At 44.5% G+C, this 15,442-nt stretch overlaps 1 protein-coding gene across 2 annotated transcripts in view; it reads left to right on the top strand.

Moving 5' to 3' along the window:
• The window catches only part of ALKAL2 (ALK and LTK ligand 2), a 34,940-nt gene extending 20,268 nt beyond the window's left edge, over positions 1–14,672 (top strand). For both annotated transcript variants that reach the window (XM_075266796.1, XM_075266795.1), the window contains exon 6: positions 13,622–14,672. The gene's annotated coding sequence lies outside the window, so the exon portion shown is untranslated. The remainder of the gene's footprint in view (positions 1–13,621) is intronic.
• Positions 14,673–15,442: the final 770 nt, after the last annotated feature.

Here is a 15,442-nt window from a genome sequence, read left to right as displayed (position 1 = left end):
TATCCTTTGATTTCTACTCAGTTTCCCTGTGTTTGTTTCCTAGTGTATTGTTCCTTCCCATATTGGTTTGGGGAATTCCTTTCCTACATGTTTCCTGTGTGCTGCTTGTGTTGTTAGTCAGCGCACACCCTTGTCAGTCCCTGTCAGTAGCAGCTTCACTTGTTCGTTAGGGGTGACCCCCTTTAGTCTCCAGTCCCTAGAGGTCTTATAGGGCATTCCTTCTCCCCCTTCCCTCTAGGCCTACGGTGTCAGTGAGAGAGGAGCTGTCGGGGTCAGGCTTAGCCTGAGAACAGCCGACCTACACCCGTGAGGCAGGGACCGGGATAGCTAGTGGGAGTAGTGCAGGGCGAGATTCCCTACTGCTATCCCTTAGCCCCGTTGCAGCTACCAGGACTGACATAACAGTACACTCAGCCGGTAAAAAAAAAAAAAAAAAAAAAAAAAGTTCGTTTGTATTATGACGGACCTGAAACAGTTGTACCAGGCGGTGCAGCAGATCTCCACTGAGATGGAGGGGATCAAGCTACGAATGGATGCCATCCAAGCTTCTGGCGTATCTCAAGTACAGCAGTTGGCTCAACACACAGCCTCTCAGGTGGAGGGCATACAGAGGCAGGTGAGTAGCGCCCCTGTGGGTCGGCCTCTGGAGCCAAAAGTCAGCTTACCTGAACCCTTCCGAGGTAAGAGGTCAGATTTTTTCCGATTTCAAAAGGACTGTCTTTTGTATTTCCGGCTACGGCCGTTTTCCTCCGGTTCTGAGGTACAGAGAGTTGGGATTATTATTACTTTATTGAGAGATGATCCCCTCATCTGGGCACATTCGTTACCAGCCGACTCAGCTTGCTTACTAACTGTAGAGGCGTTTTTCTCCACAATGGGGTTACTGTATGACGACCCAGACAGGGTACGCACGGCTGAGTATAACCTACGACGTGTGGTGCAAGGGGATCACGCTATAGAGAAATATTGCACAGAGTTTCGTAGGTGGGCAGCAGAAGTACACTGGAATGACCCCGCTCTACTTAGTCAGTTTGAGACAGGGCTCTCAGACCAGGTTAAAGACCATCTAGTTTCTCACCCTGTTCCGGGAGATCTAGATGAGGCCATGCAGCTGGCAATTAGAGTAGGACGGCGCCTCCGGGAGCGTGGAGACAAGAGTCCTGGGGGGCTTAACCCTCCTCAATTCTCTGTTTTTAGAGAGGACCCGGGGGACCAACCCATGCAGATTGGGGCCACTGTGCGAAGTGCTAGACCCAAGAGTGAAGGGTCCCGCACAGTACGCTGTTTTGTGTGTGGAGGGATGGGACATGTAGCAAGGGTATGCCCCTCCAGAGAATGGTTCGCCAAGGAGAGTAATAACCCCAGGTCTATTGAGGGTAAAGGGAGAAAACCTACTAAGGAGGGAGGTGTGCATATTTCCTGTACTCAGACTGCCGGGTTGACCCTTGAAGGATGGGTAAATGGGCAGAAGTGCCGGATTTTGGTTGATTGTGGTTCGGCAGTCAACCTTATTGACTCAGAGTTTTGTGAGCAATTAAGGGTGAGTCCTTTGGTCTTGAAGTCTCAGATACCGGTGTGGGCTATTGATAAGACCCCTCTACAGCAAGCTGTCATCTCCAAACAGGTGGAGGGTCTGGAGTTTGTTGTGGGTGGCCACCGGGAAGAGATTGACTTGTTCTTGTTGTCTAAATTACCAGCACAAGTAGTGTTGGGGTGGCCCTGGCTGAAGCAGCATAACCCTATTATCAACTGGGAGACCGAGTCAGTAGTTTCTTGGGGGCAGGGGTGTAATGGTCGATGTCTGCCCATATCCGTTATGTCTTTGTCTATAGACAATTTGCCTCAAGAAATATGTGAGTTTAGGGAGGTCTTTGAGGAAAGGGCAGCCAAGACATTACCACCACATCGCACCTATGATTGCTCGATTAAATTCATACCAAATGCAGTGCTACCCAAGACACGGTTGTACAATCTCACTATTCCGGAGAGAGAGGCGCTCAAAGAGTATATTGAGGGGAGTCTAGAGGTGGGGCATATTCGCCCATCTAAGTCCCCAGTAGCAGTGGGGTTTTTCTTTGTAAAGAAGAAAGATGGAGGGTTGCGCCCTTGTTTGGATTTTAGGGAGATTAACAAAATCACGGTGCGGAATCCCTATCCCATTCCGTTGATCTCGGATCTATTCAGCCAGATTACGGGAGCCCGCTGGTTTAGTAAAATAGATTTACGTGGGGCATATAACTTGCTGAGAATCAAGAAGGGGGATGAGTGGAAAACAGCGTTTAACACACCCCTAGGACACTTTGAGAATCTTGTGATGCCTTTTGGTCTAACCAATGCGCCTGCGTTTTTTCAGAATTTTATTAATGATGTACTAAGTGCCGTCATAGGGAGGGGGGTTGTGGTCTATCTGGACGATATACTCATTTACACCCCGGATTTGGAGACTCATTGGGAGAGAGTGAGAGAGGTTTTAGATCTCCTGAGGGTTAACCAATTAAGTGCTAAGCTGGAGAAATGTGTGTTCGCGGTCAATAAATTATGTTTCCTTGGCTATATCCTATCGGACAAGGGGTTTGAGATGGACCCTGAGAAGGTCAGGGCAGTCTTGGAGTGGCCGCGACCCGAGAACCTAAAGGCGGTCCAACGGTTCTTGGGGTTCTCCAACTATTATCGCCAGTTTATCAAGGGATTTTCTGAGGTTGTGAAACCTATCTCGGACTTGACTAAGAAGGGGGCTGACTGTGCTAAGTGGTCGCCAGAGGCGCTAGCTGCGTTTGAAGAACTGAAGAAGCGATTCTCGTCCGCTCCCATTTTGAGACAGCCGGATGAGAGGTTGGCCTTCCGAGTGGAGGTGGATGCCTCCTCGGTGGGGGTGGGAGCAGTACTTTCTCAGGAGTTCGAGGAGGGTACGCATCCCTGTGCCTTCTTTTCTAAGAAATTCTCTGCCTCTGAACGGAATTATGACATCGGAGACCGGGAACTACTGGCAATAAAACTAGCGTTCGAACATTGGCGTCATTTCCTGGAGGGGGCCAGAAGGCCAGTCCAGGTATTTACTGACCACAAGAATTTGGTTTATCTTGGGTCGGCGAAGAGATTAAATGCACGGCAGGCCAGATGGGCTCTATTTTTTGCGCGGTTCCATTTTACCGTGACTTATGTGCCGGGTTCAAAAAATGTTAAGGCTGATGCTTTATCCCGGTATATGTCGACTGAGGAGGAACGAGAGGCGCCTTCCACTATTCTTGGGGATGGAGTGGTGGTAGCAGTATTGGGCGCGAAATTGGAGAAGGCCTTGATCGAAGCGCAACACGCTGCACCTTCCAAGATACCTAGAAACAAGCTTTTTGTTCCAACTACTCTCCGACAAAGTCTCCTGAGGGAGTGTCACGAGTCGGTTCTTGCTGGTCACCCGGGGGTTTCAGAGACCATGAGATTGGTGTCTAGGAATTTTTGGTGGCCAGGGTGGAGTAAGGATGTCTTACAGTTTGTTCAAAATTGTTCGGTCTGTGCAAGAGCCAAGGCGTCGCATACCCGTCCCCACGGTCTTCTACATCCATTGGAACCTCCTAAGGCACCTTGGACTCATCTGTCTATGGATTTCATCACGGGCCTTCCGGTGTCTAAGGGTTTCACGGTCATTTGGGTAGTCGTTGACCGCTTCACGAAAATGTGCCATTTGATCCCGTTTTCCAGGCTGCCATGTGCCAAGACACTATCTGAGGCGTTTATTAAAGAAATTGTAAGGTTGCATGGTCTTCCTGAGGATATCGTTTCGGACAGGGGACCGCAATTTGTGGCTAAATTCTGGCGGGCTTTTTGCAGCAGGTTGGGAGTTACACTGTCGTTTTCCTCCGGGTTTCACCCAGAGTCTAACGGACAAACAGAGAGGAAGAATCAGGATGTGGAACAGTTTTTGAGGTGTTTTGTTTGAGAGAACCAGAATAATTGGGCTGCCTTTCTCCCCCTGGCAGAATTTTCCCTAAACAACCATGATTCCAATGCCACAGGTACCACACCTTTTTTTTTGCTCCGGTGGTAGACATCCTGTTTTCGGAGTATTTTCTTCCATTTCTTCCCCAGTTCCGGAGGAGGAGCTATTTTCTAAAAAGCTGCAAGGGGTATGGTCCCGTATCCGAGAGAATCTGGTGCGGGCGTCGCACCAGGCTAAGGTCCAGGCGGATCGGAAGAGAGGAGAGTTGCAGTTCTTCCCTGGTGAGATGGTTTGGTTGTCCACCAAGAATATCAGGTTGAAGGTTCCTTGCAAGAAGCTGGGTCCCAGGTTTGTGGGTCCTTTTAAGATCATCAAGATGGTAAATGAAGTGGCGGCGCAGCTGCAACTACCTAAAAGGTGGAAGATAAACCGGGTGTTCCATGTCTCCTTGTTAAAGAAGGCCAAGAAGGGAACGTCTCCTGTTAAGGTTCCACCAGTTTCTGAGTCCGGGGAGTATGAGATATCCCGAGTTCTGGATAGCAAATATGTTCGGGGGAAGCTACGGTATCTGGTGGCATGGAAGGGATACGGTCCTGAGGATAATTCTTGGGTTCTGGAGTCGGATATGTCAGCCCCCAGACTCGTGGAGAAATTCCACAAGGAGTTCCCGAAGAAGGATGCTCCTAGAGAATCCGGAGTCTTCTCCTTGAGGGGAGGATCCTGTTAGGAGTATTTAGGTTCATTGCTTTCTTTCCTGGTTGGTTAGTCTGTCCTCCCATTTGCACCTGGGAGGAGTGGTCTCTACTCGGTATTTAAACCCATGCCTCCCATGGTTCTGTGCTGAGTGTCGCTTTTACAGAGCTAGGCCTTAGCAGGAGGAGTAGGTGGTTATCTTGGATAGAGGAAGTTCCGTGGTTGATTTTTGGGAGGTTTGGGTGAACGAGTTGGTTAGTGTGTTTTCCCTTCTGTGTTCACCAATCCTCCCTCTGTGTATTATTGACTGTGTGAGTGAACTGCCTTATCCTTTGATTTCTACTCAGTTTCCCTGTGTTTGTTTCCTAGTGTATTGTTCCTTCCCATATTGGTTTGGGGAATTCCTTTCCTACATGTTTCCTGTGTGCTGCTTGTGTTGTTAGTCAGCGCACACCCTTGTCAGTCCCTGTCAGTAGCAGCTTCACTTGTTCGTTAGGGGTGACCCCCTTTAGTCTCCAGTCCCTAGAGATCTTATAGGGCATTCCTTCTCCCCCTTCCCTCTAGGCCTACGGTGTCAGTGAGAGAGGAGCTGTCGGGGTCAGGCTTAGCCTGAGAACAGCCGACCTACACCCGTGAGGCAGGGACCGGGATAGCTAGTGGAAGTAGTGCAGGGCGAGATTCCCAACTGCTATCCCTTAGCCCCGTTGCAGCTACCAGGACTGACATAACACAGCAGAGACGCTGCGGGAAAAATCCCGGCATTGTACAGTGCTGGCAAAGTGGACGGGATTCACGCGAATCTCATCCTCACTTTGCAGAAAAGATCGCAACGCAGACATGCTACGATTTGCAAAGTCATTGCGGCTTTACAAATCGCAGCATGTCAATTATATCTACAGAAACTCCGGCGGCTTTCCCGTAGATATAATGTTAAGAGAAAGTCCGCAGAGAAAAACTCTGTGAACTTTCTCTTAAAAGGTTCTTCCCACAGCGCTTTAGTGCTGTGGATACAGCCTGTGGGGCCTTAGCCTAAAATGGATATTTTTTCTCCCTAACACATAGGAACAGCCTTAAAAAAGGTTATTCTTCTCCTACCTTTAGATGTCTTCTCCGCGCCGCCATTCCGTAGATATCCCGGTTTTCTTTGGTATGCTAATGAGTTTTCTCACAGCACTGGGGGCGGTCACCAGCGCTCAAACAGCAGCACTCAAACAGACAAAACTCTCCAGTGACGACCTCTGTCTTCTTCTGGCACACCTTTTCCGCTTCACCTGGCTTTAAATGGCACGCATGCGCAGTCAGCAGAGAGGGCATGTCAGAAGAAGACAGAGACCGTCACTGGAGAGTTTTCTCAGTTTGAGTGCTAGGGATCGCCCCCAGTGCTGCGAGAACAGAACGGCGATGCAGAGAAGACATCTAAAGGTAGGAGAAGAATAGCCTTTCTAAAGGCTATTCCTACGTGTTAGCGAGAAAAAATTCCATTTTAATGATTAAATCCCTTTAAGCCCTGTAGGACAAGCTAAGCTGCAGACAGCATATATCTGAAGTCTTGATGGATGATAAATCTATATGTGAGGAAATCATTGACCAAGCAGTTGTCAATGCAGCACTTAGACGAGAATGATGAGGCTATCCGTAACATTTGTCAGTCAGCAGATGGTGGAGTTCGGGATTGATGAGAGGGAATCCCTGTCTACGTTTTAATAAGCAAGCCAAAAAGATCGGCACTGTACCTGTATTAACAACCCAATACACTGTGTGTGTGTGTGTGTGTGTGTGTGTGTGTATATATATATATATATATATATATATATATATATATATATATACACTCACCGGCCACTTTATTAGGTGCACCTGTCCAACTGCTCGTTAACACTTAATTTCTAATCAGCCAATCACATGGCGGCAACTCAGTGCATTTAGGCATGTAGACATGGTCAAGACAATCTCCTGCAGTTCAAACCGAGCATCAGTATGGGGAAGAAAGGTGATTTGAGTGCCTTTGAACGTGGCATGGTTGTTGGTGCCAGAAGGGCTGGTCTGAGTATTTCAGAAACTGCTGATCTACTGGGATTTTCACGCACAACCATCTCTAGGGTTTACAGAGAATGGTCCGAAAAAGAAAAAACATCCAGTGAGCGGCAGTTCTGTGGGCGGAAATGCGTTGTTGATGCCAGAGGTCAGAGGAGAATGGCCAGACTGGTTCGAGCTGATAGAAAGGCAACAGTGACTCAAATAGCCACCCGTTACAACCAAGGTAGCCAGAAGAGCATCTCTGAACGCACAGTACATCAAACTTTGAGGCAGATGGGCTACAGCAGCAGAAGACCACACCGGGTGCCACTCCTTTCAGCTAAGAACAGGAAACTGAGGCTACAATTTGCACAAGCTCATCGAAATTGGACAATCGAAGATTGGAAAAACGTTGCCTGATCTGATGAGTCTCGATTTCTGCTGCGACATTCGGATGGTAGGGTCAGAATTTGGCGTCAACAACATGAAAGCATGGATCCATCCTGCCTTGTATCAACGGTTCAGGCTGCTGGTGGTGATGTCATGGTGTGGGGAATATTTTCTTGGCACTCTTTGGGCCCCTTGGTACCAATTGAGCATCGTTGCAACGCCAAAGCCTACCTGAGTATTGTTGCTGACCATGTCCATCCCTTTATGACCACAATGTACCCAACATCTGATGGCTACTTTCAGCAGGATAATGCGCCATGTCATAAAGCTGGAATCATCTCAGACTGGTTTCTTGAACATGACAATGAGTTCACTGTACTCCAATGGCCTCCACAGTCACCAGATCTCAATCCAATAGAGAATCTTTGGGATGTGGTGGAACGGGAGATTCGCATCATGGATGTGCAGCCGACAAATCTGCGGCAACGGTGTGATGCCATCATGTCAATATGGACCTAAATCTCTGAGGAATGCTTCCAGCACCTTGTTGTATCTATGCCACGAAGAATTCAGGCAGTTCTGAAGGCAAAAGGGGGTCCAACCCGTTACTAGCATGGTGTACCTAATAAAGTGGCCGGTGAGTGTATATATATATATATATATATATATATATATATATATATATATATATATATATATATATATATAATTGAAATACTATGTTGTATATTTTTGTATGCAATATAGTAAAATGTTTTTGCATATTGAATTATATATGAATGATCCCTTGGGGTTTGTCATAGTAGATTCATGGATCCTTCAGTATTGGTCTAGTTAGGCCTATTACAAAAGATAATTTAGTTCTGTACTCTAGTTACCCAATCCAGGACACCAGTTTGAGGCGTGAAGATATTGTACAATCACATTCTTGTTGACAGTTGTGAATCCAGTCTCTGTTTCCTCCATAGTAACATTCTTAGGAGTCCCAACGCACAATTGTAGGAATATCCTCAGATAACCGGGTTTCCATATGCAGTTCCTGAATGTAATTGAATGAATTTGTAGATTACTATCTAGCTACTTCTCATAAATCTCCATTAAATATGGTCTATCCTCAGAAATGTATCTCCTTAGAAGCAAAACATACAGAAGACTTTTTTTTTTATAGATGATAAAAGCTCAGTAATTGTAGACATTAGGAAAGGAAACAAGAAGATAAGTGTACTATATCTGGTGTCTAGCCGCAGGGAGAAAAGCTGGCCATATGTATTACATGTATATTGACCAAATCTTCCGATATGTTGAAATAGAAGTTCTGGTTGCATTTGGTGTTCCAGTTCATGCCATTGGTGATGGGGTTGAGTTCATGACACTGTATGCGCACTTAGTTTCCTCCACACCAAGCTTGTCCCACCATATCTTTATGGATGGCGCTTGGTAAATAGGGGCACAGTGATCCTGGAACAGGAAAGGGAAGGAAAGAAGCAACAATTGTGTAAAATGTCTGTGGAATTAACAATAACCTTTGCTAGTAAAAGGAAGCCTAGTCTAAATGTTGAAAAATAGCTCCATATCATTATTGTTCATCCACCAAATGTTACAGAATGCACTATGACTTCCAGTAGGTCACGTTCTCCTGTCATCCACCAAACCTAGATTGATCCATAAGACGATCTTATATTGAGATGTGATTATCACTATAGAGAACACATTTATTTTGGTCCAAAGGTGGGATTCTTTACACTATTCCATCTGACACTTGGCATTGTACATGATGACTTTAGTCATGTTCAGCTGTTTTCTAGGAAAACCAATTTCATGAAGTTCCTGGTCAGTGTCCACCAGAGTAGTAAGATTCCCCGGGTGGGTCCAGGTTCTATCACAATAATGGTCCATTGAAAGATGACCAGTTCTAAAGGGTAATATGGTCTTTTTCCTAAGGAATCATTTTATCTGATGGGCCCGAGAAACCTCAGTCCAACACAGTTCCTGGTGAACAGTTCTTGCAATGAGTTTACGTCCAAGGAAATGTGGTCCTCTTTAGTGAGTGATAGAACACACGATTGTGATCCTTACAAGCTTCAGCACGAAGCTACCCCACTGTGTGACCTTGTGAGGACTCAGGATTCATAGGTCCTTGATATTCACCAGAAAGAGACCTCCATTTCACGAGGTGACATGTACCAAAGAGAGCACCATTTAGCATTCTGTCAGGTTTAGTCGCTGAGGTCTTCACTACAAGTCTTAATACTACTAATGGTTGTCTATGAAGATTTCATGGCTGTGCATGGCGAACCTACGGTTTTAATAATTTTTTCCAATTTACTTAAATTATTAAACGGTGCTTGTGGATAGGGGATAGCTCGTTCTTACCAGAAACCCCCTTTAAGGTATGGACTACTTGATGGGCAGAGACTTGATAGGGTGATTTAGCAGGTAATTGTCAGGAATGAATGCTTCTATTAGCGCTCATTGCTGATTGGCTCGTACTCCAGGCGATCTGATGATTTCGTGTGGCAAAAAAATCATTAGCCATCAGTAGCATATCACCCTGTTGAATAAGGGATGTGTTGCCAGCAAACACTGAAGGTATATGCCAACGATTGCTTGTTAAAAAAAAATATCTTTACGTGTATCAGCACATAAGGATACCACGAGAAGCCAGATAAATCAGTGCCTGCAGGCTGCTAAGGTATAAATCCGTTACAGATTTAGTGTACTCTGACAATATGTAATGTATGGATTGACAAGTCTTTTTCTTTTTGTCACCGCGCCACCTTTCTGTTACTTTCTCGTAGCGCTTGCTCTGAATTCTTCGACTTTGTTCCCTCCTAATTCTCTTGCTCCGGTTGCTTTCATCTTGGCGGTTTTCTTTCCATTCACAGATGTTGTGAGGTGGAAGAACCTTATTTACTATTTAATGGAATTCCTCTGTTGGTTGCTCAGCGACACCACACCTTGTGCTAATCTGTAGTGAAAGCTAATAAAATATTAATATCAATTACGTGTGATATTAATTCTCCTTAGCTGCCTTAGGGGACAACATTGCTACGTAGATGGCGAAGCTACGGTTTTAATAATTTTCCAATTTACTTAAATTATTAAACGGTGCTTTATTATTAAAATCAGAGGCATTAAATATGTACATTATTATTTATAAACTAATATAAGAGAGACTTGTTTAATTAAACAATATAACAAATGCACGCCGGAGAGAGAAAATAAGCCGCGGTGATGGAGGAATACAAAGTAGACTATGTAAGGATGAGTTCACATGTCAAACCGAAAACCAGACCGCAAAAAGTTTTAAGGCCGGGGCCCCACGGACCGGAAACGCCACGAAAAATCACGGCGTTGTATAGTGCAGGCAAAGTGGGCGGGATTCATGCGAATCCCATCCCCACTTTGCAGAAAAGATCGCAACGCGGACATGTTGCGATTTGCAAAGCCGTTGCGGCTTTGCAAATCGCAGCATGTCAATTTAATCTACGGAAACGCCGGCGGCTTTCACGTAGATATAATGTTAAGAGAAAGTCCACAGAGGAAAACTCCATGAACTTTCTCTTAAAAGCGCTGCGGAAAGAACACGGCTGGATAAACGATGAAAAACAGAAAAATGAAAAACATTAAAGGAAAATACTAAATTTTGTCTGTTTTCTTAGCAAACCCTAATTGCAGTTATCAGGCAATAAAAACATTAGTCTATCTATAGATAACATTTCTTGTGCAGGCTCCTACCGGACAAAGGCTATTATATAAGATCAATGGTAGCTTTGTTTATGTAGCTATGTATGACTGCCGCTGGGTCACTGCACCTGAGGACGGGAGCAAAGAAATGATTTACTTCTTTTTAGGTTTCCAGCAATGGAAACCAAGATACCGAGTAACTACTACAGTAGTATGAGCTAGGACGACAGAACCTGTGCATGCAGTTTGTAGTTACATTGATCCTACTGCTTACACCCCATGTACATGACCATGTAGTAGAATGATACTCGGAGTGACCTCTGCCTTCCCAGGCCTTTCCGTTATGCACTTATCTGTATAATGGCTTCCGATCCCTTCTATTCCAAGGACACAGAGCAGGATAGGACCTTCTCTATTTTAATCAGAACTGAACATACCATTGGACGCTCCCTTGGAAGTGTGCACGGAGCCTTATTATAATGACGGCAGCACAGCAACTACTGTTATGTATCTCCTTTACTTACTATACTAGTTGGTTCCCTACTCCGGCATCCAGACCATTCACAAGCAGAGTCCCACTTGATCCCTCTGTACTTTAATCTATTTAATGTGTCCACTTTTTAGCACCTGTGTATAAAATCAGCCGTATTCTTTCAATAGCTGTTGGCTAAAAACTTGTCCAGGCGACAGCTGTTCTCCCAATGTCCTTTGGCTGTACATCTTAACTGCATATGGTGTTATACTATATAGCGAGCTCATGGTCATGGTCAATATGGTGGCGTGGACTTGCTGAGGTGTATGGGAGCGTTTTATAGTTATGTACTGTGCAGGGAGGCAGAGTAAATAAGCTGTGACCTCATCTATTGTCAGTGATTGACAGCTGTCTCTGTATACACAGTCATAGAGGGCAGGATATCAGTCACTGCTAGAGACAGATTAAACAGAAATTTGCATTACAACAGTGTACAGTAATCAATTTAATGCAATGTTCACTCGTGTGCCCGGTTTCCGTTCTTTGGGTCTGCTTGGGGACCTGAAAATCAGTAACCCAAACCACTTAAAAAGCAGTACTAGGCTCAAGACTATGAGATCTGCCGGGTTTCCACCTGAAAAATGCAGAGAGAACTCCTGCTTGCAGTACCTTTGTCTCCGCATTTTTGAAGCGGATTCGGGAATGAAATCCCCAAACGGAATCCGTGCGTAAGTGTGAACCTAACCTTAGACTACATGTCCATAGTCTTGTCTGTGACGCCTTACATTCAGTTCCTTTCCAAATCCTGTTTTCACATCCTCAAGAATATCTCCCACATCTGCCCTTATCTGAACTCTAATATATTAGTTATTATTCTTTTCATTTATCGCCTCCACAGCAATAATATCAGCTAGACATCAGGAATGTGCTTTTGCAGGTGTCAGGACTCTTTCCTGTCCTCGATTCTCCCCTGAATGCAGACAAGCGCTCTGCTCCTCATTTACAAAGCTTTCATGCAACATGTAAGTCCACTGCTGGCTTAGTTAGGCTAAGAGGTGTAATGGGGGGGGGTGGCACTGAGGGTACAAGGAAGTACTGTGGGTGGGAATTGGTGGTACAAGAGGTTAGTTAAGATGGTAAGAACTAAGTGGGAATCAAAGCTAAACATCTGACATGATCAAAATACAGTAGTGTCGAAACTAAGGCCGGGTTCACTTCTGCGCCCCTGTCTCCGTTATGCAGGTTTCCGTTTCCCTCCCGAAACTGGACAGAAGACGGAAACCTGCAGGCATTTTTCAAACCCATTCATTTGAATGGGTTTGAACAGTGTCCGGCCGTGAGTGCCGGTGAGCGTTTTGTGTGCTCTGTGGTGAAAGTTTTTTTTTTTTTTTTAACTGGACACAAAGTCAGACATGCAGTACTTTGCGTCCGGTTTAAAAAAAAACCAGTTTAGCCGCGGTGAGCACAAAACTCTCACTGGCGCTCACGGCCGGACACCGTCTGTCGGGTTTCTGTCTTCTGTCTGAAGAAGACAGAAACCCGACAGACGGAGACCGGGCGCAGATGTGAACGAGCAGTTGGCCAGTAATAATGGAAACACGAAAACATAACACAAAAGGGGTATTAAAATATATTTTTTTTAATAAAACTATCAGAGTGAGGGCCCGTCCACACAGAGTAAACGCGTGTGTGTTTTGGCAAAATAAGTGTAAAAAAATACCATTGACTTCAATGCCATTTTTTTTACACGTGCAAAAAAGCACGACAAAATACACGAGTAGGCAGCCTTCACACCATGTAAACGTGAGCTGATTTTGTCAAAATACACGTGTAAAAATCAGACTCCTATTGACTTCAATGCCATCTTTTACACGTGTAAAAAAACGAGCAAAAACTAGCAAAAAAAAGCAAGTTATCGAGAAAAAAAAAATGTCGTTTTAATGATAGAATCTCTGACTATGGAGGATGAAATTGGATGTAGAAAACTGAATGTACCTCCATTACTTTACTGTAACTTCATTATAGTTACTTTCTTCATACACTGTAGTGTTGTGTGTATTATCCCTGTGCTATGATGTCATAGTAGGCTATATCTCCATACTGTTGTATCTCCGTACTGTGACTGTACTGAATCCACTCCAAAAATTACCTCCTAACTCTCCATTCATTTCATTGGAAGTCAGGCAGGAGGCTTCTGCCATGCAAACCCTATTGAAATTATTGGAAGGCAGAAAAAATACTATATACTAGCGTTTTTTTAAAATAATCTGCTCCTGACTCCCACTGAAATGAATAGAGTTAGAAAGTGTTTTATGAAGCGAATTCTACCTCGAAATTCTGCCTGCAAAAAACTGTGTGAACTTACCCTTACTGTACCTTTCATTGTATATTACTGTATTATAATATGTTCAATTTTTCTCTCCTCGCAGATCAAAAGAACATGAAATACCGAAAACTAAAAAAACAAAACAAAGTGCCTTGGAAACCAACAGGGAACAGATACAGATGTTTCTAGCACATCCCATTGTGAACAAATAAATTTATTTTTGCATATTGACGAAATAATGTACTTCCATAATTCTCACAACTTGCATTTTCTATGTTGTCCTCTCTGTATACAGATGGATGTAGTGTACGATGACTGTAAGTAACTGCCATATTGAAAGAACACAACTCCTAATGCTCTTGTCCCACCGCCTAGCAAGCCATTGCCGGAGAACTGGAACCTAGTGACGGCCATGAGGCATTGTGCGCCTCGTGCCTCCAGCTTTCAGTTGGCACATGGCTGTATTTCTGGGTACGGGTGACAAGTAGACATTCAGGCCAGATGTGTTATGCTGCCAAAAAGACTTGTTTGTGACCTCCTCTCCAACAATATATTGCCTATGTTCTGTGTAAGATTTCTGTTGCATTCTGTGTATACAAACCCTGTAATAGACTCCGCTTTGCAACACTGGTAAATCAATGTATTTAATGCTTACGCAGCAAAAAAGAAGCAACGCCTGGTTCCAATATATGTTTTTCTTAACCCAAAGCTGAATATTTATGGTCACAAAACTTTAGTTCTTAAATATTTGCATGACGGATTGCCTTGCTCATTGTCTGCACAGGACAATGTACTCTTATGCAGAGACCATTCTACGAGTGCTGCATAGCGTTCACTTTATGTATAATACTGTGGAGACGTGTGTCAGCGAGATGTATGGGGAAGCAGATTTGTACATAGACATATACAAGCTGATGCCGTTCGTTTTCTGTACATTACATGTATAAAACATTCCAGTGACATGTGCAATATGTAAATAGATGTAAATAGGACATACATAATAAAGTGTTTGGTATATATACAGCACGTTGTGTGTGGTGCCTGAGTATTTTCTGTAACACATGGCATAGTGATAAGGACTGGTATCTACAGCTGGTGGCCCTGCCTGACCCATCAATGTTATAGAGGATTGGCACACAGGGGGTCACAGTGACCAGGCCCCAAACCCAGGGGGGGGCCCAACAGGTCATCCTCACTATACAAAGGAATGATTAAAGGTGGTATTCCTGGAGTGTTGAAATATTTACTTCCTCTGTGGTTCAATTTGGGATGAGCTTTGGATTTTTGGGCTGGTTCTGGGTTGATTGAAACCAGCTCCTGAATTGCTCTACCTTCACGTTCCTGATATTTAGCTGTACTATGGGGGCTGGCAGACAAGATCATTAAAAAGCCAGCCCTCATAGTACAGGTAATACTTGTTAACAAGGTAGCGAAGGTAAAGCGATTCAGGTAGGTGTGACCCAGAGTCAGAACCGACCCAGAAACTTAAGATTCACCCTACATAGAATCCAGAAGGAGGAAATATTTAACACCCAGTGGAGAGCCCCTTTAAAGTTCTTTGATTTCCTTTCTGCTTTCCTATGATGGCTGGCAGTCAATGAGGAGATTTATTATACACTGCCTTCCCTGGTCAAACATGAGAAAATTCAACTTTTAGGCTGAGGCCTCAATATTACAGAAAAGCTGCTTTTTTTTGTTGCAGATTTTGCTGTGTTTTTATTTTTTGAGTCAAAGTCAGGTAATACAATATGGCAGCTGCACCTATGTTCTAGCCGACGGTAGGTGCATTTTAGACACACAATGTGGCATTTAGCTTTTGCCATTTTTTTCCCTGACTAATTGAGGGAGCGTAACTTAGATGAAAAAGGGGAATGGCTTAAAGGGGTTTTCCCATGAACCAAGTTACCCCCAATCTGTAGTGTAT

The sequence above is a fragment of the Leptodactylus fuscus genome, chromosome 3, assembly GCF_031893055.1.
Source record: "Leptodactylus fuscus isolate aLepFus1 chromosome 3, aLepFus1.hap2, whole genome shotgun sequence".
Taxonomy (NCBI): Eukaryota; Metazoa; Chordata; class Amphibia; order Anura; family Leptodactylidae; genus Leptodactylus; species Leptodactylus fuscus.
The sequence above is the reverse complement of the archived record's forward strand: the minus strand, read 5'-3'. Positions and strand labels throughout refer to the sequence as shown.